This window comes from Dromaius novaehollandiae, chromosome 18, assembly GCF_036370855.1.
Source record: "Dromaius novaehollandiae isolate bDroNov1 chromosome 18, bDroNov1.hap1, whole genome shotgun sequence".
Lineage (NCBI taxonomy): Eukaryota > Metazoa > Chordata > Aves > Casuariiformes > Dromaiidae > Dromaius > Dromaius novaehollandiae.
Window position 1 is genome coordinate 1,384,337 of NC_088115.1, and position 25,225 is coordinate 1,409,561.

The following is a 25,225-nucleotide window of genomic DNA, read 5'->3' on the forward strand; positions in this document are numbered from 1 at the left end:
GAGTGCCTTTTTTCGCGTTGTAGCAGCCTCCGAGTGCCTTTTTTTGCATTTTAGCAGCCACCAAGTGCCTTTTTTTGTGCTGTAGGGGCCACTGAGTACCTTATCTTGTGGTGTAGGGGCAGCCGAGTGCCTCTTTTTCCAGTGTAGGGGCAGCCGAGTGCCTTTTTTTGTGGTGTGGTCCTCCGAGTGCCTTTCTTTTGTGGTGTCGAGGCCTCTGGGTGCATTTTTTTTTTGCGGTGTGGAGGCCTCCGAGTGCCTTTTTTTGCGGTGTGGAGGCCTCCGAGTGCCTTTTTTTGCAATGCAGGGGCCTCAGGGTGCATTTTTTTGCTGTGCATGGGCTTCAGGGTGCATTTTTTTGCAGTGTAGTAGCCTCCAAGTGCCTTTTTTTGCAATGTGGGGGCCACCGAGTGCCTTTCTTGGTGGTGTAGGGGCCTCTGAGTGCCTTCTTTTGTGGTGCAGGAGCCTCCGAGTGCTTTTTTTGGTGGTGCTGGGCCCTCTGAGTGCCTTGTTTCACGTTGTAGCAGCCCCCGAGTGCCTTTTATTGTGCTGTAGGGTCCACCGAGTGGCTTTTCTTGTGGTTCAGAGGCCACCGAGTGCCTTTTCTTGTGGTTCAGGGGCCTCTGAGTGCCTTTTTTCACATTGTAGCAGCCCCCAAGTGCCTTTTTTTGTGCTGTAGGAGCCACCGAGTGCCTTTTCTTGTGGTTCAGTGGCCTCTGAGTGCCTTTTTTCACATTGTAGCAGCCCCCAAGTGCCTTTTTTTGTGCTGTAGGTGCCTCCGAGTGCCTTTTTTTCCAGCGTAGGGGCAGCCGAGTGCCTTTCTCTGCGGTGTAGCGGCCTCCAAGTGCCTTTTTTTCTGGTGTACAGGCCTGCAATGCCTCTTTTTCCAGTGCAGGAGCCTCTGAGTGCTTCTTTTGGTGGTGCCGGGCCCTCCGAGTGCCTAGTTTCACATTGTAGTCACCCCCGAGTGCCTTTTTTTGCAGTGTAGGGGCCACTGAGTGCCTTTTTCTGGGGTGTAGAGGCCTCCGAGTGCCTGTTTTTCCAGTGTAAGGGCAGCTGAGTGCCTTTTTTTGTGCTGCAGGGCCCTCTGAGTGCCTTTCTTTCTGGTGTAGGGGCATCGGAGTGCCTGTTTTCGCATTGTAGCAGCCCCCGAGTGCCTTTTTTTGTGGTGTTGGGGCCACCGAGTGCCTTTTTTTGCCGTGCATGGTCCTCCGAGTGCCTTTTTTGCAGTGTATTAGCCTCCAAGTGCCTTTTTTTGTGATGCAGCGGCCTCCGAGTGCCTTTTCTTGTGGTTCACTGTTCTCCGGGTGCCTGTTTTTATGGTGCAGGGGCCTCCGAGTGCCTTTGTTTGAGGTGCACTGCTGTCTGAGTGCCTTTTGTTTGCAGTGAAGGGGCATCTAAGTGCCTTTTTTTCCGGCCTAGCGGCCTCCAAGTGCCTATTTTTGCGATGCAGGCTCCCAAAGTGCCTTTTTTTCCAGTAGAGTGTCCTCCATGTGCATATTTTTGCAGTGCATCGCCTCCTAGTGCCCTTTTTTCCCAGTGCTCATGCCTCCAAGTGCCTTTTTTTCTGTTATGGTCCTTCAACGTTCTGTGATATCACTTTACCCTCTGCCTGAAATGATATTGTCAGGTCCACCACTGCTGGATGAGATAGTCATGTCACTTCTGCCTCACGGCCTGGTAGGCCAGTCAGGCCCATCAGTCCTTGCTCTGCTTGTGAGGTTGCTGCTGCCTCTGTGCTTGATAGGCCAGTGGCAGGGCCATGCCTCCTGACTGGGCTTGTGAGGATACTTGTGTCTCCATGCCAAAAAGGGCAGTGGCAGGCCCATGGTTGCTGGTTGTGTCTTATGATGTCACTTTGACCTGCATGCCATTGCATGCATGGCATGCATGGGCATGCACTGCCACGCCCATGGCTGCTGGTCTGCTTGGGTGTTCCCTTCTTTCTCCGTGCTTGATGCGTGATGGCAGGCCCGTAGCTGCTGGCTGTGCTTGTGAGGTCACAGCAGCCTCCGTGCCTGATAGGCCAGTGGGAGGCCAATGGCTGCTGGCTGTGCTTGTGAGGTCACAGCAGCCTCCGTGCCTCATAGGCCAGTGGCAGACCCACAGCTGCTGGCTGTGCTTGTCAGGTCAGAGAAGCGTCAGTGTCTTATAGGGCAGTGGCAGGCCCCTGGCTGCTGGCTGCGTTTTGAGGTCACATTTGTCTCTGTACCTCATAGGTCAGTGGCAGGCCCTTGGCTGCTGGCTTTGCTTGTGAGGTCAGAGCAGCCTCAGTGCCTCATAGGCCAGTGGCAGACCCACAGCTGCTGGCTTTGCTTGTGAGGTCACAGCAGCCTCAGTGTCTTATAGGGCAGTGGCAGGCCCCCGGCTGCTGGCCACATTTTCAGGTCACATTTGTCTCTGTACCTCATAGGGCAGTGGCAGGCCACTGGCTGCTGGCTGTGCTTGTGAGGTCACAGCAGTCCTGTTGCCTGATAGGCCAGTGACAGCTCCATGCCTGCTGGTTGCGTTATGAGGTCATGTTTGTCTCGGGGCCTCATAGGGCAGTTGAATGCCTATGCCTGCTGGCCGTGCTTGTGAGGTCACAGCAGTCCTGTTGCCTGATATGCCAGTTCGAGGCCAATGACTGCTGGGTGGGCTTGTGAGGTCAGAGAAGCCTCAGTGTCCTATAGGGCAGTGGCAGGCCCATAGCTGCTGGGTGGGCTTGTGAGATCACAGCAGCCTCCATGCCCTTTAGGGCAGTGGCAGGCCCCTGACTGTTTACTGTGATTCTGAGTTGACAGCAGCATCAGCACCTGATCGGGAAGTTGGAGGCCGATGGCTGCTCTCTGTGCTTGTCAGGTCACAGCAGCCTCAGTGCCTCATAGGCCAGGGGCAGACCCACAGCTGCTGGCTGTGCTCGTCAGGTCAGAGAAGCCTCAGTGTCTTATAGGGCAGTGGCAGGCCCCTGGCTGCTGGCCGCGTTTTGAGGTCACATTTGTCTCTGTACCTCATAGGGCAGTGGCAGGCCCCTGGCTGCTGGCTGTGCTTGTGAGGTCACAGCAGTCCTATTGGCTGATAGGTCAGTGGCAGGCCAATGGCTGCTGGCTGTCCTTTTGAGGTCACAGCAGTCCTGTTCCCTGACAGGCCAGTGGCAGGCCCTTGGCTGCTGGCTTTGCTTGTGAGGTCAGAGCAGCCTCAGTGCCTCATAGGCCAGTGGCAGACCCACAGCTGCTGGCTTTGCTTGTGAGGTCACAGCAGCCTCAGTGTCTTATAGGGCAGTGGCAGGCCCCTGGCTGCTGGCCGCATTTTCAGGTCACATTTGTCTCTGTACCTCATAGGGCAGTGGCAGGCCACTGGCTGCTGGCTGTGCTTGTGAGGTCACAGCAGTCCTATTGCCTGATAGGTCAGTGGCAGGCCCATGGCTGCTGGTTGCCTTTTGAGGTCACCTTTGTCTCTGTGCCTCATTGGCCAGTGGGAGGCCAATGGCTGCTGGCTTTGCTTGTCATGTTACGGAAGTACCAGTGCCTGATGGGCCAGTGACAGCTCCATGCCTGCTGGCTGCGTTATGAGGTCACGTTCGTCTCGGGGCCTCATAGGGCAGTTGGATGCCCATGCCTACTGGCCATGCTTGTGAGGTCACAGCAGCCTCAGTGCCTCAAAGGGCAGTGGCAGGCTTCTGGCTGCTGGCTGTGCTTGTGCGGTCACAGCAGCCTCACTGCCTCATAGGGCGGTAGCAGGCTCATGGCTGCTGGCTGTGCTTCTGAGGTCACAGCAGCCTCCGTGCCTCATAGGCCAGTGGCAGGCTCATGGCTGCTGGCTGTGCTTGTGAGGTCACAGCAGCCTCCGTGCTTCCTAGGCCAGTTGCAGGCTGATGGCTGCTTTCTGGGCTTCTGAAGTCAGAGCAACCTTAGTGTCTCATTGGTTACTGGCAAGCGCCCCCTGCTGCCTCTGCTTGTGAGGTCACAGCAGCCTCAGTGCCTCATAGGCCAGGGGCAGGCCCCTGGCTGCTCGCTGTGCTTGTGAGGACACAGCAGCCTCCGTTCCCTATAGGCCAATGGGAGGCCCATAGCTTCTGGATGTGCTTGTAAGGTCACAGCAGTCCTATTTCCTGATAGGCCCGTGGAAGGCCCCTGTCTGCTGGCTGCCTTTTGAGGTCACATTTGTCTCTGTACCTTCTAGGGCAATGGCAGGCCTCTGGCTCCTCGCTGTGCTTGTGAGGTCACAGCAGCCTCCGTGCTTCCTAGGCCAGTTGCAGGCTGATGGCTGCTTTCTGGGCTTCTGAAGTCAGAGCAACCTTAGTGTCTCATTGGTTACTGGCAAGCGCCCCCTGCTGCCTCTGCTTGTGAGGTCACAGCAGCCTCAGTGCCTCATAGGCCAGGGGCAGGCCCCTGGCTGCTCGCTGTGCTTGTGAGGACACAGCAGCCTCCGTTCCCTATAGGCCAATGGGAGGCCCATAGCTTCTGGATGTGCTTGTAAGGTCACAGCAGTCCTATTTCCTGATAGGCCCGTGGAAGGCCCCTGTCTGCTGGCTGCCTTTTGAGGTCACATTTGTCTCTGTACCTTCTAGGGCAATGGCAGGCCTCTGGCTCCTCGCTGTGCTGGTGAGGTCACAGCAGCCTCCCTGCCCTATAGGGCAGTGGCAGGCCCATAGCTGCTGCCTGGGCTCGTGAGGTCACAGCATCCTCAGTGTCTTACAGGCCAGTGGCAGGCCCCTGGCTGCTGGCTGTGCTTGTGAGGTCACAGAAGCCTCCCTGCCCTTGAGGCCAGTGTCAGGCCCCTGGCTGCTGGCTGTGCTTGTCAGGTCAGAGAAGCCTCAGTACCCTATAGGGCAGTGGCAGGCCCGTGACAGTGTGCTGTGCTTGTGAGGTCAGAGCAGTGTCAGCGCCTCATTGGGCCGTGGAAGGCCAATGGCTGCTGGCTGTGTTTGTGAGGTAACATCAGCCTCCGTTCCCTATAGGCCAGTGGCAGGCCCTTCACTGCTGGCTGTGCTTGTGAGGTCACAGCAGCCTCAGTGCCTCATAGGCCAGTGGCAGGCCCCTGGCTGCTGGCTGTGCTTGTCAGGTCACAGCAGTCCTATTTCCTGATAGGCCCGTGGAAGGCCTCTGTCTGCTGGCTGCCTTTTGAGGTCACATTTGTCTCTGTACCTTCTAGGGCAATGGCAGGCCTCTGGCTCCTCGCTGTGCTTGTGAGGTCACAGCAGCCTCCTTTTCCTGTAGGCCAGAGGGATGCCAATGGCTGCTTGGTGTGCTTGTGAGGTCACAGCTGCCTGCGTGCCTCATAGGCCAGTGGCAGGCCCGTAGCTGCTGGCTGTGCTTTTCAGGTCACAGCAGTCCTATTGCCTGATAGGCCTGTGGAAGGCCCCTGTCTGCTGGCTGCCTTTTGAGGTCACGTTTGCCTCTGTACCTTGTAGTGCAATGGCAGGCCTCTGGCTCTTCGCTGTGCTTGTGAGGTCACAGCAGCCTCAGTGCCCTATAGGGCAGTGGCAGGCCCCTCGCTGCTGGCTTTACTTGTTAGGTGAAATCAGCCTGAGTGTCTTATATGGCAGTGGCAGAGGCCTGGCTGCTGGCCGCGTTTTCAGGTCACATTTGTCTCTGTACCTCATAGGGCAGTGGCAGGCCCCTGGCTGCTGGCTGTGCTTGTGAGGTCACAGCAGTGCTATTGCCTGGTAGGTCAGTGGCAGGCCAATGGCTGCTTGCCATCCTTTTGAGTTCACAGCAGTCTGAGTTACCGATAGGCAAGTGGCAGGCCTCTGGGTGCTGGCTGTTTTTGTGAGGTCACAGCAGCCTCAGTGCCTCATAGGCCAGCGGCAGGCTCATGGCTGCTGACTGTGCTTGTGAGGGCAGAGAAGCCTCAGTGCCCTATAGGGCAGTGGCAGGCCCATAGCTGCTGGCTCGGCTTGTGAGGTCAGAGCAGTCCTATGTCCTGATAGGCCCGTGGCAGGCCCCTGTCTGCTGGCTGCCTTTTGACGTCACATTTGTCTCTGTACCTTATAGGGCAGTGGGAGCCCCCTGGCTGCTCGCTGTGCTTGTGAGGACACATCAGCCTCCTTTTCCTGTAGGCCAGTGGCAGACCCATAGCTGCTGGCTGTGCTTGTGAGGTCACAGCACCCTCAGTGCCTCAAAGGGCAGTGGCAGGCTTCTGGCTGCTGGCTGTGCTTGTGAGGTCATAGCACCCTCCGTGCCTCCTAGGCCAGTGGCAGACTAATGGCCGCTGGCTGTGCTTGTGCGGTCACAGCAGCCTCACTGCCTCATAGGGCGGTAGCAGGCTCATGGCTGCTGGCTGTGCTTGTGAGGTCACAGCAGCCTCCGTGCCTCATAGGCCAGTGGCAGGCTCATGGCTGCTGGCTGTGCTTGTGAGGTCACAGCAGCCTCCGTGCTTCCTAGGCCAGTTGCAGGCTGATGGCTGCTTTCTGGGCTTCTGAAGTCAGAGCAACCTTAGTGTCTCATTGGTTACTGGCAAGCGCCCCCTGCTGCCTCTGCTTGTGAGGTCACAGCAGCCTCAGTGCCTCATAGGCCAGGGGCAGGCCCCTGGCTGCTCGCTGTGCTTGTGAGGACACAGCAGCCTCCGTTCCCTATAGGCCAATGGGAGGCCCATAGCTTCTGGATGTGCTTGTAAGGTCACAGCAGTCCTATTTCCTGATAGGCCCGTGGAAGGCCCCTGTCTGCTGGCTGCCTTTTGAGGTCACATTTGTCTCTGTACCTTCTAGGGCAGTGGGAGCCCCCTGGCTGCTCGCTGTGCTTGTGAGGTCACAGCAGCCTCCCTGCCCTATAGGGCAGTGGCAGGCCCATAGCTGCTGCCTGGGCTCGTGAGGTCACAGCATCCTCAGTGTCTTACAGGCCAGTGGCAGGCCCCTGGCTGCTGGCTGTGCTTGTGAGGTCACAGAAGCCTCCCTGCCCTTGAGGCCAGTGTCAGGCCCCTGGCTGCTGGCTGTGCTTGTCAGGTCAGAGAAGCCTCAGTGCCCTTTATGGCAGTGGCAGGCCCGTGACAGTGTGCTGTGCTTGTGAGGTCAGAGCAGTGTCAGCGCCTCATTGGGCCGTGGAAGGCCAATGGCTGCTGGCTGTGTTTGTGAGGTAACATCAGCCTCCGTTCCCTATAGGCCAGTGGCAGGCCCTTCACTGCTGGCTGTGCTTGTGAGGTCACAGCAGCCTCAGTGCCTGATAGGCCAGTGGCAGGCCCCTGTCTGCTTGGCTGTGCTTCTGAGGTCACAGCAGCCTCAGTGCTTCACAGGCCAGTGGCAGGCCCCTGTCTGCTTGGCTGTGCTTGTCAGGTCACAGCAGCCTCTGTGCCCTATAGGGCAGTGGCAGGCCCCTGGCTGTTTGCTGTGCTTGTGAGGTCACAGCAGTCTGAGTGCCTGATAGGCCAGTGCGAGGCCATTGGCTGCTGGCTGTCCTTTTGAGGTCACGGCAGTCCTATTTCCTGATAGGCCAGTGGCAGGCCTCTGCATGCTGGCTGCATTTTGAGGTCACCTTTGTCTCAGTGCCTCATCAGGCAGTGGGATGCCCATGGCTGCTGACTCTGCTTGTGAGCTCACAGAAGTACCAGTGCCTGACAGGCCACTGGCAGGCCCCTGGCGGCTTCCTGTCCTTGTGAGGTCACATGAGCCTCTGTGTCTGATAGGGCAGTAGAAGGTGTTGTAGAGGCCTGCGAGTGCCTTTTTTTGCATTGTAGCAGCCACCAAGTGCCTTTTTTTGTGCTGTAGGGGCCTCCGAGTGCCTTTTTTTGTGGTGTAGGGGCAGCCGAGTGCCTTTTTGTGTGGTGTGGTCCTCCGAGTGCCTTTCTTTTGTTGTGTCGAGGCCTCTGGGTGCTTTTTTTTTTTTTTTTTTGCAGTGTAGCGGCCTCCAAGTGCCTTTTTTTGCGGTGTGGAGGCCTCCGAGTGCCTTTTTTTGCGGTGTGGAGGCCTCTGAGTGCCTTTTTTTGCAATGCAGGGGCCTCAGGGTGCATTTTTTTGCTGTGCATGGGCTTCAGGGTGCATTTTTTTGCAGTGTAGTAGCCTCCAAGTGCCTTTTTTTGCAATGTAGGGGCTTCCGAGTGCCTTTTTTTGTGGTGCTGGGGCCTCCAAGTGCCTTTATTTCCAGTGTACAGGCCTGCAAGTGGCTCTTTTCCCAGTGTAGGGGCCTCCGAGTGCCTTCTTTCGTGGTGCAGGGGCCTCCGAGTGCCTTTATATCTGGTGTACAGGCCTGCAAGTGCCTCTTTTTCCAGTGCAGGAGCCTCCGAGTGCTTTTTTGTTGTGGTGCAGGGCCCTCTGAGTGCCTTTTTTCGCATTGTAGCAGCCTCCGAGTGCCTTTTTTTGCATTTTAGCAGCCACCAAGTGCCTTTTTTTGTGCTGTAGGGGCCACTGAGTGCCTTTTCTTGTGGTGTAGGGTCAGCCGAGTGCCTTTTTATGTGGTGTGGTCCTCCAAGTGCCTTTCTTTTGTGGTGTCGAGGCCTCTGGGTGCTTATTTTTTTTTTTTGCAGTGTAGCGGCCTCCAAGTGCCTTTTTTTGCGGCGTGGAGGCCTCCGAGTGCCTCTTTTGGCAATGCAGGGGCCTCAGGGTGCCTTTTTTTGCTGTGCATGGGCTTCAGGGTGCCTTTTTTTGCAATGTAGGGGCTTCGTGGTGCCTTTTTTTGTGGTGCTGGGGCCTCAGAGTGCCTTTATTTCCAGTGTACAGGCCTGCAAGTGCCTCTTTTTCCAGTGCAGGGGCCGCCAAGTGCCTTTATTTCCAGTGTACAGGCCTGCAAGTGGCTCTTTTCCCAGTGCAGGGGCCTCCGAGTGCCTTTTTTGGTGGTGCTGGGCCCTCAGAGTGCCTTGTTTCGCATTGTAGCAGCCCCCGAGTGCCTTTTATTTTGCTGTATAGGCCACTGAATGCCTTTTCTTGTGGTTCAGGGGCCTCCGAGTGCTGTTATTTTGGGGGGTGTGGTCCTCCATGTACCTTTTTTTTGCGGTGTAGTGGCCCCGAGTGCCTTTTCTTGTGGTGCAGGGGCCTCCAAGTGCCTTCTTTTGTGGTGCAGGGCCCTCCGAGTTCCTTTCTTTCTGGTGCAGGGGCCTCCGAGTGCCTTGTTTCGCATTGTAGCAGCCCCCGAGTGCCTTTTTTTGTGGTGTAGGGGCAGCCGAGTGCCTTTTTTTGTGGTGTGGTGCTCCAAGTGCCTTTCTTTTGTGCTGTAGGGGCCTCTGAGTGCATTTTTTTTTGCGGTGCACTGGCCTCCAAGTGCCCTGTTTTTCAGTGCACTGGCCTCCGAGTGCCTTTTTTTGCGGTGCAGGGGCTACCGAGTGCCTTTATATCCGGTGTACAGGCCTGCAAGTGCCTCTTTATCCAGTGCAGGAGCCTCCGAGTGCTTTTTTTGTGGTGCAGGGCCCTCTGAGTGCCTTTTTTCGCGTTGTAGCAGCCTCCGAGTGCCTTTTCTTGTGGTGCAGGGGCCTCCGAGTGCCTTCTTTTGTGGTGCAGGGCCCTCCGAGTTCCTTTCTTTCTGGTGCAGGGGCCTCCGAGTGCCTTTTTTTGCATTGTAGCAGCCCCCAAGTGCCTTTTTTTGTGCTGTAGGGGCCTCCGAGTGCCTTTTTTTGTGGTGTAGGGGCAGCCGAGTGCCTTTTTTTGCAGTGCAGGGGCCTCAGGGTGCATTTTTTTGCAGTGTAGTAGCCTCCAAGTGCCTTTTTTTGCAATGTAGGGGCTTCGGAGTGCCTTTTTTTGTGGTGCAGGGGCCTCCAAGTGCCTTTATTTCCAGTGTACAGGCCTGCAAGTGCCTCTTTTTCCAGTGCAGGATCCTCCGAGTGCCTTTTTTGGTGGTGCAGGGCCCTCCAAGTGCCTTGTTTCACATTGTAGCAGCCCCCGAGTGCCTTTTATTTTGCCGTATAGGCCACTGAATGGATTTTCTTGTGGTTAGGGGGCCTCCGAGTGCTGTTATTTTGGGGGGTGTGGTCCTCCATGTACCTTTTTTTTGCGGTGTAGTGGCCCCGAGTGCCTTTTCTTGTGGTGCAGGGGCCTCCGAGTGCCTTCTTTTGTGGTGCAGGGCCCTCCGAGTTCCTTTCTTTCTGGTGCAGGGGCCTCCGAGTGCCTTTTTTTGCATTGTAGCAGCCCCCAAGTGCCTTTTTTTGTGCTGTAGGGGCCTCCGAGTGCCTTTTTTTGTGGTGTAGGGGCAGCCGAGTGCCTTTTTTTGTGGTGTGGTGCTCCAAGTGCCTTTCTTTTGTGCTGTAGGGGCCTCTGAGTGCATTTTTTTTTGCAGTGCACTGGCCTCCAAGTGCCCTGTTTTTCAGTGCACTGGCCTCCGAGTGCCTTTTTTTGCAGTGCAGGGGCTACTGAGTGCCTTTTTTTGCGGTGCAGGGCCCTCTGAGTGCCTTTTTTCGCGTTGTAGCAGCCTCCGAGTGCCTTTTTTTGCATTTTAGCAGCCACCAAGTGCCTTTTTTTGTGCTGTAGGGGCCACTGAGTGCCTTTTCTTGTGGTGTAGGGTCAGCCGAGTGCCTTTTTATGTGGTGTGGTCCTCCGAGTGCCTTTCTTTTGTGGTGTCGAGGCCTCTGGGTGCTTATTTTTTTTTTTTGCAGTGTAGCGGCCTCCAAGTGCCTTTTTTTGCGGCGTGGAGGCCTCCGAGTGCCTTTTTTGGCAATGCAGGGGCCTCAGGGTGCCTTTTTTTGCTGTGCATGGGCTTCAGGGTGCATTTTTTTGCAGTGTAGTAGCCTCCAAGTGCCTTGTTTTGCAATGTAGGGGCTTCGTGGTGCCTTTTTTTGTGGTGCTGGGGCCTCAGAGTGCCTTTATTTCCAGTGTACAGGCCTGCAAGTGGCTCTTTTTCCAGTGCAGGGGCCGCCAAGTGCCTTTATTTCCAGTGTACAGGCCTGCAAGTGGCTCTTTTCCCAGTGCAGGGGCCTCCGAGTGCCTTTTTTGGTGGTGCTGGGCCCTCAGAGTGCCTTGTTTCGCATTGTAGCAGCCCCCGAGTGCCTTTTATTGTGCTGTAGGGGCCACCGAGTGCCTTTTCTTGTGGGTCAGGGGCCTCCGAGTGCCTTCTTTTGTGGTGCAGGGCCCTCCAAGTGCCTTTTTTTGTGCTGTAGGGGCCTCCGAGTGCCTTTTTTTGTGGTGTAGGGGCAGCAGAGTGCCTTTTTTTGCGGTGCAGGGGCCTCCGAGTGCCTTCTTTTGTGGTGCAGGGCCCTCCAAGTGCCTTTTTCTGCGGTGCAGGGGCTTCGGAGTGCCTTTTTTTGTGGTGCAGGGGCCTCCAAGTGCCTTTATTTCCAGTGTACAGGCCTGCAAGTGCCTCTTTTTCCAGTGCAGGAGCCTCCGAGTGCCTTTTTTGGTGGTGCAGGGCCCTCCAAGTGCCTTGTTTCACATTGTAGCAGCCCCCGAGTGCCTTTTATTTTGCTGTATAGGCCACTGAATGCCTTTTCTTGTGGTTCAGGGGCCTCCGAGTGCTGTTATTTTGGGGGGTGTGGTCCTCCATGTACCTTTTTTTTGCGGTGTAGTGGCCCCGAGTGCCTTCTTTTGTGGTGCAGGGGCCTCCGAGTGCCTTCTTTTGTGGTGCAGGGCCCTCCGAGTTCCTTTCTTTCTGGTGCAGGGGCCTCCGAGTGCCTTTTTTTGCATTGTAGCAGCCCCCAAGTGCCTTTTTTTGTGCTGTAGGGGCAGCCAAGTGCCTTTTTTTGCGGTGTGGTGCTCCAAGTGCCTTTCTTTTGTACTGTAGGGGCCTCTGAGTGCACTTTTTTTTGCGGTGCACTGGCCTCCAAGTGCCCTGTTTTTCAGTGCACTGGCCTCCAAGTGCCTTTTTTTGCGGTGCAGGGGCTACCGAGTGCCTTTTTTTGCAGTGCAGGGGCTACTGAGTGCCTTTTTTTGCGGTGCAGGGGCTACTGAGTGCCTTTTTTTGCAGTGTAGTAGCCTCCAAGTGCCTTTTTTGGCAGTGTACGGGCCTCCGAGTGCCTTCTTTTGTGGTGCAGGGGCCTCCAAGTGCCTTTATATGCGGTGTACAGGCCTACTAGTGCCTCTTTTTCCAGTGCAGGAGCCTCCAAGTGCTTTTTTTGTGGTGCAGGGCCCTCTGAGTGCCTTTTTTCGCGTTGTAGCAGCCTCCGAGTGCCTTTTTTTGCATTTTAGCAGCCACCAAGTGCCTTTTTTTGTGCTGTAGGGGCCACTGAGTACCTTATCTTGTGGTGTAGGGGCAGCCGAGTGCCTCTTTTTCCAGTGTAGGGGCAGCCGAGTGCCTTTTTTTGTGGTGTGGTCCTCCGAGTGCCTTTCTTTTGTGGTGTCGAGGCCTCTGGGTGCATTTTTTTTTTGCGGTGTGGAGGCCTCCGAGTGCCTTTTTTTGCGGTGTGGAGGCCTCCGAGTGCCTTTTTTTGCAATGCAGGGGCCTCAGGGTGCATTTTTTTGCTGTGCATGGGCTTCAGGGTGCATTTTTTTGCAGTGTAGTAGCCTCCAAGTGCCTTTTTTTGCAATGTGGGGGCCACCGAGTGCCTTTCTTGGTGGTGTAGGGGCCTCTGAGTGCCTTCTTTTGTGGTGCAGGAGCCTCCGAGTGCTTTTTTTGGTGGTGCTGGGCCCTCTGAGTGCCTTGTTTCACGTTGTAGCAGCCCCCGAGTGCCTTTTATTGTGCTGTAGGGTCCACCGAGTGGCTTTTCTTGTGGTTCAGAGGCCACCGAGTGCCTTTTCTTGTGGTTCAGGGGCCTCTGAGTGCCTTTTTTCACATTGTAGCAGCTCCCAAGTGCCTTTTTTTGTGCTGTAGGAGCCACCGAGTGCCTTTTCTTGTGGTTCAGTGGCCTCTGAGTGCCTTTTTTCACATTGTAGCAGCCCCCAAGTGCCTTTTTTTGTGCTGTAGGTGCCTCCGAGTGCCTTTTTTTCCAGCGTAGGGGCAGCCGAGTGCCTTTCTCTGCGGTGTAGCGGCCTCCAAGTGCCTTTTTTTCTGGTGTACAGGCCTGCAATGCCTCTTTTTCCAGTGCAGGAGCCTCTGAGTGCTTCTTTTGGTGGTGCCGGGCCCTCCGAGTGCCTTGTTTCACATTGTAGTCACCCCCGAGTGCCTTTTTTTGCAGTGTAGGGGCCACTGAGTGCCTTTTTCTGGGGTGTAGAGGCCTCCGAGTGCCTGTTTTTCCAGTGTAAGGGCAGCTGAGTGCCTTTTTTTGTGCTGCAGGGCCCTCTGAGTGCCTTTCTTTCTGGTGTAGGGGCATCGGAGTGCCTGTTTTCGCATTGTAGCAGCCCCCGAGTGCCTTTTTTTGTGGTGTTGGGGCCACCGAGTGCCTTTTTTTGCCGTGCATGGTCCTCCGAGTGCCTTTTTTGCAGTGTATTAGCCTCCAAGTGCCTTTTTTTGTGATGCAGCGGCCTCCGAGTGCCTTTTCTTGTGGTTCACTGTTCTCCGGGTGCCTGTTTTTATGGTGCAGGGGCCTCCGAGTGCCTTTGTTTGAGGTGCACTGCTGTCTGAGTGCCTTTTGTTTGCAGTGAAGGGGCATCTAAGTGCCTTTTTTTCCGGCCTAGCGGCCTCCAAGTGCCTATTTTTGCGATGCAGGCTCCCAAAGTGCCTTTTTTTCCAGTAGAGTGTCCTCCATGTGCATATTTTTGCAGTGCATCGCCTCCTAGCGCCCTTTTTTCCCAGTGCTCATGCCTCCAAGTGCCTTTTTTTCTGTTATGGTCCTTCAACGTTCTGTGATATCACTTTACCCTCTGCCTGAAATGATATTGTCAGGTCCACCACTGCTGGATGAGATAGTCATGTCACTTCTGCCTCACGGCCTGGTAGGCCAGTCAGGCCCATCAGTCCTTGCTCTGCTTGTGAGGTTGCTTCTGCCTCTGTGCTTGATAGGCCAGTGGCAGGGCCATGCCTCCTGACTGGGCTTGTGAGGATACTTGTGTCTCCATGCCAAAAAGGGCAGTGGCAGGCCCATGGTTGCTGGTTGTGTCTTATGATGTCACTTTGACCTGCATGCCATTGCATGCATGGCATGCATGGGCATGCACTGCCACGCCCATGGCTGCTGGTCTGCTTGGGTGTTCCCTTCTTTTTCCGTGCTTGATGCGCCATGGCAGGCCCTTCACTGCTGGCTGTGCTTGTGAGGTCACAGCAGTCTCCGTGCCTGATAGGCCAGTGGGAGGCCAATGGCTGCTGGCTGTGCTTGTGAGGTCACAGCAGCCTCCGTGCCTCATAGGCCAGTGGCAGACCCACAGCTGCTGGCTGTGCTTGTCAGGTCAGAGAAGCCTCAGTGTCTTATAGGGCAGTGGCAGGCCCCTGGCTGCTGGCTGCGTTTTGAGGTCACATTTGTCTCTGTACCTCATAGGTCAGTGGCAGGCCCCTGGCTGCTGGCTGTGCTTGTGAGGTCACAGCAGTCCTATTGGCTGATAGGCCAGTGGCAGGCCCATAGCTGCTGTCTGTGCTTGTCAGGTCAAAGCAGTCTTATTGCCTGACAGGCCAGTGGCAGGCCCTTGGCTGCTGGCTTTGCTTGTGAGGTCAGAACAGCCTCAGTGCCTCATAGGCCAGTGGCAGACCCACAGCTGCTGGCTTTGCTTGTGAGGTCACAGCAGCCTCAGTGTCTTATAGGGCAGTGGCAGGCCCCCGGCTGCTGGCCACATTTTCAGGTCACATTTGTCTCTGTACCTCATAGGGCAGTGGCAGGCCACTGGCTGCTGGCTGTGCTTGTGAGGTCACAGCAGTCCTGTTGCCTGATAGGCCAGTGACAGCTCCATGCCTGCTGGTTGCGTTATGAGGTCATGTTTGTCTCGGGGCCTCATAGGGCAGTTGAATGCCTATGCCTGCTGGCCGTGCTTGTGAGGTCACAGCAGTCCTGTTGCCTGATATGCCAGTTCGAGGCCAATGACTGCTGGGTGGGCTTGTGAGGTCAGAGAAGCCTCAGTGTCCTATAGGGCAGTGGCAGGCCCATAGCTGCTGGGTGGGCTTGTGAGATCACAGCAGCCTCCATGCCCTTTAGGGCAGTGGCAGGCCCCTGACTGTTTACTGTGATTCTGAGTTGACAGCAGCATCAGCACCTGATCGGGAAGTTGGAGGCCGATGGCTGCTCTCTGTGCTTGTCAGGTCACAGCAGCCTCAGTGCCTCATAGGCCAGGGGCAGACCCACAGCTGCTGGCTGTGCTCGTCAGGTCAGAGAAGCCTCAGTGTCTTATAGGGCAGTGGCAGGCCCCTGGCTGCTGGCCGCGTTTTGAGGTCACATTTGTCTCTGTACCTCATAGGGCAGTGGCAGGCCCCTGGCTGCTGGCTGTGCTTGTGAGGTCACAGCAGTCCTATTGGCTGATAGGTCAGTGGCAGGCCAATGGCTGCTGGCTGTCCTTTTGAGGTCACAGCAGTCCTGTTCCCTGACAGGCCAGTGGCAGGCCCTTGGCTGCTGGCTTTGCTTGTGAGGTCAGAGCAGCCTCAGTGCCTCATAGGCCAGTGGCAGACCCACAGCTGCTGGCTTTGCTTGTGAGGTCACAGCAGCCTCAGTGTCTTATAGGGCAGTGGCAGGCCCCTGGCTGCTGGCCGCATTTTCAGGTCACATTTGTCTCTGTACCTCATAGGGCAGTGGCAGGCCACTGGCTGCTGGCTGTGCTTGTGAGGTCACAGCAGTCGTATTGCCTGATAGGTCAGTGGCAGGCCCATGGCTGCTGGTTGCCTTTTGAGGTCACCTTTGTCTCTGTGCCTCATTGGCCAGTGGGAGGCCAATGGCTGCTGGCTTTGCTTGTCATGTTACGGAAGTACCAGTGCCTGATGGGCCAGTGACAGCTCCATGCCTGCTGGCTGCGTTATGAGGTCACGTTCGTCTCGGGGCCTCATAGGGCAGTTGGATGCCCATGCCTACTGGCCATGCTTGTGAGGTCACAGCAGCCTCAGTGCCTCAAAGGGCAGTGGCAGGCTTCTGGCTGCTGGCTGTGCTTGTGCGGTCACAGCAGCCTCACTGCCTCATAGGGCGGTAGCAGGCTCATGGCTGCTGGCTGTGCTTCTGAGGTCACAGCAGCCTCCGTGCCTCATAGGCCAGTGGCAGGCTCATGGCTGCTGGCTGTGCTTGTGAGGTCACAGCAGCCTCCGTGCTTCCTAGGCCAGTTGCAGGCTGATGGCTGCTTTCTGGGCTTCTGAAGTCAGAGCAACCTTAGTGTCTCATTGGTTACTGGCAAGCGCCCCCTGCTGCCTCTGCTTGTGAGGTCACAGCAGCCTCAGTGCCTCATAGGCCAGGGGCAGGCCCCTGGCTGCTCGCTGTGCTTGTGAGGACACAGCAGCCTCCGTTCCCTATAGGCCAATGGGAGGCCCATAGCTTCTGGATGTGCTTGTAAGGTCACAGCAGTCCTATTTCCTGATAGGCCCGTGGAAGGCCCCTGTCTGCTGGCTGCCTTTTGAGGTCACATTTGTCTCTGTACCTTCTAGGGCAATGGCAGGCCTCTGGCTCCTCGCTGTGCTTGTGAGGTCACAGCAGCCTCCGTGCTTCCTAGGCCAGTTGCAGGCTGATGGCTGCTTTCTGGGCTTCTGAAGTCAGAGCAACCTTAGTGTCTCATTGGTTACTGGCAAGCGCCCCCTGCTGCCTCTGCTTGTGAGGTCACAGCAGCCTCAGTGCCTCATAGGCCAGGGGCAGGCCCCTGGCTGCTCGCTGTGCTTGTGAGGACACAGCAGCCTCCGTTCCCTATAGGCCAATGGGAGGCCCATAGCTTCTGGATGTGCTTGTAAGGTCACAGCAGTCCTATTTCCTGATAGGCCCGTGGAAGGCCCCTGTCTGCTGGCTGCCTTTTGAGGTCACATTTGTCTCTGTACCTTCTAGGGCAATGGCAGGCCTCTGGCTCCTCGCTGTGCTTGTGAGGTCACAGCAGCCTCCCTGCCCTATAGGGCAGTGGCAGGCCCATAGCTGCTGCCTGGGCTCGTGAGGTCACAGCATCCTCAGTGTCTTACAGGCCAGTGGCAGGCCCCTGGCTGCTGGCTGTGCTTGTGAGGTCACAGAAGCCTCCCTGCCCTTGAGGCCAGTGTCAGGCCCCTGGCTGCTGGCTGTGCTTGTCAGGTCAGAGAAGCCTCAGTACCCTATAGGGCAGTGGCAGGCCCGTGACAGTGTGCTGTGCTTGTGAGGTCAGAGCAGTGTCAGCGCCTCATTGGGCCGTGGAAGGCCAATGGCTGCTGGCTGTGTTTGTGAGGTAACATCAGCCTCCGTTCCCTATAGGCCAGTGGCAGGCCCTTCACTGCTGGCTGTGCTTGTGAGGTCACAGCAGCCTCAGTGCCTCATAGGCCAGTGGCAGGCCCCTGGCTGCTGGCTGTGCTCGTGAGCTCACAGCAGTCCTATTTCCTGATAGGCCCGTGGAAGGCCTCTGTCTGCTGGCTGCCTTTTGAGGTCACATTTGTCTCTGTACCTTCTAGGGCAATGGCAGGCCTCTGGCTCCTCGCTGTGCTTGTGAGGTCACAGCAGCCTCCTTTTCCTGTAGGCCAGAGGGATGCCAATGGCTGCTTGGTGTGCTTGTGAGGTCACAGCTGCCTGCGTGCCTCATAGGCCAGTGGCAGGCCCGTAGCTGCTGGCTGTGCTTTTCAGGTCACAGCAGTCCTATTGCCTGATAGGCCTGTGGAAGGCCCCTGTCTGCTGGCTGCCTTTTGAGGTCACGTTTGTCTCTGTGCCTCATTGGCCAGTGGGAGGCCAATGGCTGCTGGCTTTGCTTGTCATGTTACGGAAGTACCAGTGCCTGATGGGCCAGTGACAGCTCCATGCCTGCTGGCTGCGTTATGAGGTCACGTTCGTCTCGGGGCCTCATAGGGCAGTTGGATGCCCATGCCTACTGGCCATGCTTGTGAGGTCACAGCAGCCTCAATGCCTCATAGGCCAGTGGCAGGCCCGTAGCTGCTGGCTTGGCTTGTGAGGTCAGAGCAGTCCTATGTCCTGATAGGCCCGTGGCAGGCCCCTGTCTGCTGGCTGCCTTTTGACGTCACATTTGTCTCTGTACCTTATAGGGCAGTGGGAGCCCCCTGGCTGCTCGCTGTGCTTGTGAGGACACATCAGCCTCCTTTTCCTGTAGGCCAGTGGCAGACCCATAGCTGCTGGCTGTGCTTGTGAGGTCACAGCACCCTCAGTGCCTCAAAGGGCAGTGGCAGACTAATGGCCGCTGGCTGTGCTTGTGCGGTCACAGCAGCCTCACTGCCTCATAGGGCGGTAGCAGGCTCATGGCTGCTGGCTGTGCTTGTGAGGTCACAGCAGCCTCCGTGCCTCATAGGCCAGTGGCAGGCTCATGGCTGCTGGCTGTGCTTGTGAGGTCACAGCAGCCTCCGTGCTTCCTAGGCCAGTTGCAGGCTGATGGCTGCTTTCTGGGCTTCTGAAGTCAGAGCAACCTTAGTGTCTCATTGGTTACTGGCAAGCGCCCCCTGCTGCCTCTGCTTGTGAGGTCACAGCAGCCTCAGTGCCTCATAGGCCAGGGGCAGGCCCCTGGCTGCTCGCTGTGCTTGTGAGGACACAGCAGCCTCCGTTCCCTATAGGCCAATGGGAGGCCCATAGCTTCTGGATGTGCTTGTAAGGTCACAGCAGTCCTATTTCCTGATAGGCCCGTGGAAGGCCCCTGTCTGCTGGCTGCCTTTTGAGGTCACATTTGTCTCTGTACCTTCTAGGGCAATGGCAGGCCTCTGGCTCCTCGCTGTGCTTGTGAGGTCACAGCAGCCTCCCTGCCCTATAGGGCAGTGGCAGGCCCATAGCTGCTGCCTGGGCTCGTGAGGTCACAGCATCCTCAGTGTCTTACAGGCCAGTGGCAGGCCCCTGGCTGCTGGCTGTGCTTGTGAGGTCACAGAAGCCTCCCTGCCCTTGAGGCCAGTGTCAGGCCCCTGGCTGCTGGCTGTGCTTGTCAGGTCAGAGAAGCCTCAGTGCCCTATAGGGCAGTGGCAGGCCCGTGACAGTGTGCTGTGCTTGTGAGGTCAGAGCAGTGTCAGCGCCTCATTGGGCCGTGGAAGGCCAATGGCTGCTGGCTGTGTTTGTGAGGTAACATCAGCCTCCGTTCCCTATAGGCCAGTGGCAGGCCCTTCACTGCTGGCTGTGCTTGTGAGGTCACAGCAGCCTCAGTGCCTGATAGGCCAGTGGCAGGCCCCTGGCTGCTGGCTGTGCTTGTCAGGTCACAGCAGCCTCTGTGCCCTATAGGGCAGTGGCAGGCCCCTGGCTGTTTGCTGTGCTTGTGAGGTCACAGCAGTCTGAGTGCCTGATAGGCCAGTGCGAGGCCATTGGCTGCTGGCTGTCCTTTTGAGGTCACGGCAGTCCTATTTCCTGATAGGCCAGTGGCAGGCCTCTGCATGCTGGCTGCATTTTGAGGTCACCTTTGTCTCAGTGCCTCATCAGGCAGTGGGATGCCCATGGCTGCTGACTCTGCTTGTGAGCTCACAGAAGTACCAGTGCCTGACAGGCCACTGGCAGGCCCCTGGCGGCTTCCTGTCCTTGTGAGGTCACATGAGCCTCTGTGTCTGATAGGGCAGTGGAAGGTGTTGTAGAGGCCTGCAAGTGCCTTTTTTTGCGGTGCAGGGGCCACCGAGTGCCTTTTTTTGCGGTGCAGGGGCCACCGAGTGCCTTTTTTTGTGGTGCAGGGGCCACCGAGTGCCTTTTTTTGTGGTGCAGGGGCCACCGAGTGCCTTTTTTTCTGCGGTGCAGGGGCTTCGGAGTGCCTTTTTTTGTGGTGCAGGGGCCTCCAAGTGCCTTTATTTCCAGTGTACAGGCCTGCAAGTGCCTCTTTTTCCAGTGCAGGAGCCTCCGAGTGCCTTTTTTGGTGGTGCAGGGCCCTCCAAGTGCCTTGTTTCACATTGTAGCAGCCCCCGAGTGCCTTTTATTTTGCTGTATAGGCCACTGAATGCCTTTTCTTGTGGTTCAGGGGCCTCCGAGTGCTGTTATTTTGGGGGGTGTGGTCCTCCATGTACCTTTTTTTTGCGGTGTAGTGGCCCCGAGTGCCTTCTTTTGTGGTGCAGGGGCCTCCGAGTGCCTTCTTTTGTGGTGCAGGGCCCTCCGAGTTCCTTTCTTTCTGGTGCAGGGGCCTCCGAGTGCCTTTTTTTGCATTGTAGCAGCCCCCAAGTGCCTTTTTTTGTGCTGTAGGGGCCTCCGAGTGCCTTTTTTTGTGGTGTAGGGGCAGCCGAGTGCCTTTTTTTGTGGTGTGGTGCTCTAAGTGCCTTTCTTTTGTGCTGTAGGGGCCTCTGAGTGCATTTTTTTTTGCGGTGCACTGGCCTCCAAGTGCCCTGTTTTTCAGTGCACTGGCCTCCAAGTGCCCTGTTTTTCAGTGCACTGGTCTCCGAGTGCCTTTTTTTGCAGTGCAGGGGCTACTGAGTGCCTTTTTTTGCAGTGTAGTAGCCTCCAAGTGCCTTTTTTTGCAATGTGGGGGCCACCGAGTGCCTTTTTTTGCGGTGAAGGGCCCTCCGAGTGCCTTTTTTTGCAGTGTAGGGGCCTCCGAGTGCCTTCTTTCGTGGTGCAGGGGCCTCCGAGTGCCTTTATATCCGGTGTACAGGCCTGCAAGTGCCTCTTTTTCCAGTGCAGGAGCCTCCGAGTGCTTTTTTTTTGTGGTGCAGGGCCCTCTGAGTGCCTTTTTTCGCGTTGTAGCAGCCTCCGAGTGCCTTTTTTTGCATTTTAGCAGCCACCAAGTGCCTTTTTTTGTGTTTTAGGGGCCACTGAGTGCCTTTTTTTGTGGTGTAGGGGCAGCCGAGTGCCTTTTTATGTGGTGTGGTCCTCCGAGTGCCTTTCTTTTGTTGTGTCGAGGCCTCTGGGTGCTTATTTTTTTTTTTGCAGTGTAGCGGCCTCCGAGTGCCTTTTTTTGCGGTGTGGAGGCCTCCGAGTGCCTTTTTTTGCGGTGTGGAGGCCTCTGAGTGCCTTTTTTTGCAATGCAGGGGCCTCAGGGTGCATTTTTTTGCTGTGCATGGGCTTCAGGGTGCATTTTTTTTGCAGTGTAGTAGCCTCCAAGTGCCTTTTTTTGTGGTGCTGGGGCCTCCAAGTGCCTTTATTTCCAGTGTACAGGCCTGCAAGTGCCTCTTTTTCCAGTGCAGGGGCCGCCAAGTGCCTTTATTTCCAGTGTACAGGCCTGCAAGTGGCTCTTTTCCCAGTGTAGGGGCAGCCGAGTGCCTTTATTTGTGGTGCAGGGGCCTCAGGGTGCATTTTTTTGCAGTGTAGCAGCCTCCAAGTGCCTTTTTTTGCAATGTAGGGGCTTCGGAGTGCCTTTTTTTGTGGTGCAGGGGCCTCCAAGTGCCTTTATTTCCAGTGTACAGGCCTGCAAGTGCCTCTTTTTCCAGTGCAGGAGCCTCCGAGTGCCTTTTTTGGTGGTGCAGGGCCCTCCAAGTGCCTTGTTTCACATTGTAGCAGCCCCCAAGTGCCTTTTTTTGTGCTGTAGGGGCAGCCGAGTGCCTTTTTTTGTGGTGTGGTGCTCCAAGTGCCTTTCTTTTGTGCTGTAGGGGCCTCTGAGTGCATTTTTTTTTGCGGTGCACTGGCCTCCAAGTGCCCTGTTTTTCAGTGCACTGGCCTCCAAGTGCCTTTTTTTGCGGTGCAGGGGCTACCGAGTGCCTTTTTTTGCAGTGTAGTAGCCTCCAAGTGCCTTTTTTTGCAGTGTAGTAGCCTCCGAGTGCCTTCTTTTGTGGTGCAGGGGCCTCCAAGTGCCTTTATATCCAGTGTACAGGCCTGCAAGTGCCTCTTTTTCCAGTGCAGGAGCCTCCGAGTGCTTTTTTTGTGGTGCAGGGCCCTCTAAGTGCCTTTTTTTGCGTTGTAGCAGCCTCCGAGTTCCTTTCTTTCTGGTGCAGGGGCCTCCGAGTGCCTTTTTTTGCATTGTAGCAGCCTCCGAGTGCCTTTTCTTGTGCTGTAGGGGCCTCAGGGTGCCTTTTTTTGCAGTGCAGGGGCAGCCGAGTGCCTTTTTTTGCAGTGCAGGGGCCTCAGGGTGCATTTTTTTGCAGTGTAGTAGCCTCCGAGTGCCTTTTTTTGCAATGTAGGGGCTTCGGAGTGCCTTTTTTTGTGGTGCAGGGGCCTCCAAGTGCCTTTATTTCCAGTGTACAGGCCTGCAAGTGCCTCTTTTTCCAGTGCAGGAGCCTCCGAGTGCCTTTTTTGGTGGTGCAGGGCCCTCCAAGTGCCTTGTTTCATATTGTAGCAGCCCCCGAGTGCCTTTTATTTTGCTGTATAGGCCACTGAATGCCTTTTCTTGTGGTTCAGGGGCCTCCGAGTGCTGTTATTTTGGGGGGTGTGGTCCTCCATGTACCTTTTTTTTGCGGTGTAGTGGCCCCGAGTGCCTTTTCTTGTGGTGCAGGGGCCTCCGAGTGCCTTCTTTTGTGGTGCAGGGCCCTCCGAGTTCCTTTCTTTCTGGTGCAGGGGCCTCCGAGTGCCTTTTTTTGCATTGTAGCAGCCCCCAAGTGCCTTTTTTTGTGCTGTAGGGGCAGCCGAGTGCCTTTTTTTGTGGTGTGGTGCTTGCTCCAAGTGCCTTTCTTTTGTGCTGTAGGGGCCTCTGAGTGCATTTTTTTTTGCGGTGCACTGGCCTCCGAGTGCCTTTTTTTGCAGTGCAGGGGCTACTGAGTGCCTTTTTTTGCAGTGTAGTAGCCTCCAAGTGCCTTTCTTGGCAGTGTAGGGGTCTCCGAGTGCCTTCTTTTGTGGTGCAGGGGCTTCCAAGTGCCTTTATATCCGGTGTACAGGCCTACTAGTGCCTCTTTTTCCAGTGCAGGAGCCTTCGAGTGCTTTTTTTGTGGTGCAGGGCCCTCTGAGTGCCTTTTTTCGCGTTGTAGCAGCCTCCGAGTGCCTTTTTTTGCATTTTAGCAGCCACCAAGTGCCTTTTTTTGTGCTGTAGGGGCCACTGAGTACCTTATCTTGTAGTGTAGGGGCAGCCGAGTGCCTCTTTTTCCAGTGTAGGGGCAGCCGAGTGCCTTTTTATGTGGTGTGGTCCTCCGAGTGCCTTTCTTTTGTGGTGTCGAGGCCTCTGGGTGCATTTTTTTTTTGCGGTGTGGAGGCCTCCAAGTGCCTTTTTTTGCGGTGTGGAGGCCTCCGAGTGCCTTTTTTTGCAATGCAGGGGCCTCAGGGTGCATTTTTTTGCTGTGCATGGGCCTCAGGGTGCATTCTTTTGCAGTGTAGTAGCCTCCAAGTGCCTTTTTTTGCAATGTGGGGGCCACCGAGTGCCTTTCTTGGTGCTGTAGGGTCGACCGAGTGGCTTTTCTTGTGGTTCAGAGGCCACCGAGTGCCTTTTCTTGTGGTTCAGGGGCCTCTGAGTGCCTTGTTTCACGTTGTAGCAGCCCCCGAGTGCGTTTTTTTGTGCTGTAGGAGCCACCGAGTGCCTTTTCTTGTGGTTCAGTGGCCTCTGAGTGCCTTTTTTCACATTGTAGCAGCCCCCAAGTGCCTTTTTTTGTGCTGTAGGGGCCTCCGAGTGCCTTTTTTTCCAGCGCAGGGGCAGCCGAGTGCCTTTCTCTGCGGTGTAGCGGCCTCCAAGTGCCTTTTTTTCTGGTGTACAGGCCTGCAATGCCTCTTTTTCCAGTGCAGGAGCCTCTGAGTGCTTCTTTTGGTGGTGCCGGGCCCTCCGAGTGCCTTGTTTCACATTGTAGTCACCCCCGAGTGCCTTTTTTTGCAGTGTAGGGGCCACTGAGTGCCTTTTTCTGGGGTGTAGAGGCCTCCGAGTGCCTGTTTTCCCAGTGTAAGGGCAGCTGAGTGCCTTTTTTTTGTGCTGCAGGGCCCTCTGAGTGCCTTTCTTTCTGGTGTAGGGGCATCGGAGTGCCTGTTTTCGCATTGTAGCAGCCCCCGAGTGCCTTTTTTTGTGGTGTTGGGGCCACCGAGTGCCTTTTTTTGCCGTGCATGGTCCTCCGAGTGCCTTTTTTGCAGTGTATTAGCCTCCAAGTGCCTTTTTTTTGTGATGCAGCGGCCTCTGAGTGCCTTTTCTTGTGGTTCACTGTTCTCCGGGTGCCTGTTTTTATGGTGCAGGGGCCTCCGAGTGCCTTTGTTTGAGGTGCACTGCTGTCTGAGTGCCTTTTGTTTGCAGTGAAGGGGCATCTAAGTGCCTTTTTTTCCGGCCTAGCGGCCTCCAAGTGCCTATTTTTGCGATGCAGGCTCCCAAAGTGCCTTTTTTTCCAGTATAGTGTCCTGCATGTGCATATTTTTGCAGTGCATCGCCTCCTAGTGCCCTTTTTTCCCAGTGCTCATGCCTCCAAGTGCCTTTTTTTCTGTTATGGTCCTTCAACGTTCTGTGATATCACTTTACCCTCTGCCTGAAATGATATTGTCAGGTCCACCACTGCTGGATGAGATAGTCATGTCACTTCTGCCTCACGGCCTGGTAGGCCAGTCAGGCCCATCAGTCCTTGCTCTGCTTGTGAGGTTGCTGCTGCCTCTGTGCTTGATAGGCCAGTGGCAGGGCCATGCCTCCTGACTGGGCTTGTGAGGATACTTGTGTCTCCATGCCAAAAAGGGCAGTGGCAGGCCCCTGTCTGCTGGCTGTGCTTGTGAGGTCACAGCAGCCTCCTTTTCCTGTAGGCCAGAGGGATGCCAATGGCTGCTTGGTGTGCTTGTGAGGTCACAGCTGCCTGCGTGCCTCATAGGCCAGTGGCAGGCCCGTAGCTGCTGGCTTTACTTGTTAGGTGAAATCAGCCTGAGTGTCTTATATGGCAGTGGCAGAGGCCTGGCTGCTGGCCGCGTTTTCAGGTCACATTTGTCTCTGTACCTCATAGGGCAGTGGCAGGCCCCTGGCTGCTGGCTGTGCTTGTGAGGTCACAGCAGTGCTATTGCCTGGTAGGTCAGTGGCAGGCCAATGGCTGCTTGCCATCCTTTTGAGTTCACAGCAGTCTGAGTTACCGATAGGCAAGTGGCAGGCCTCTGGGTGCTGGCTGTTTTTGTGAGGTCACAGCAGCCTCAGTGCCTCATAGGCCAGCGGCAGGCTCATGGCTGCTGACTGTGCTTGTGAGGGCAGAGAAGCCTCAGTGCCCTATAGGGCAGTGGCAGGCCCATAGCTGCTGGCTCGGCTTGTGAGGTCAGAGCAGTCCTATGTCCTGATAGGCCCGTGGCAGGCCCCTGTCTGCTGGCTGCCTTTTGACGTCACATTTGTCTCTGTACCTTATAGGGCAGTGGGAGCCCCCTGGCTGCTCGCTGTGCTTTTGAGGACACAGCAGCCTCCTTTTCCTGTAGGCCAGTGGCAGATCCATAGCTGCTGGCTGTGCTTGTGAGGTCACAGCACCCTCAGTGCCTCAAAGGGCAGTGGCAGGCTTCTGGCTGCTGGCTGTGCTTGTGAGGTCATAGCACCCTCCGTGCCTCCTAGGCCAGTGGCAGACTAATGGCCGCTGGCTGTGCTTGTGCGGTCACAGCAGCCTCACTGCCTCATAGGGCGGTAGCAGGCTCATGGCTGCTGGCTGTGCTTGTGAGGTCACAGCAGCCTCCGTGCCTCATAGGCCAGTGGCAGGCTCATGGCTGCTGGCTGTGCTTG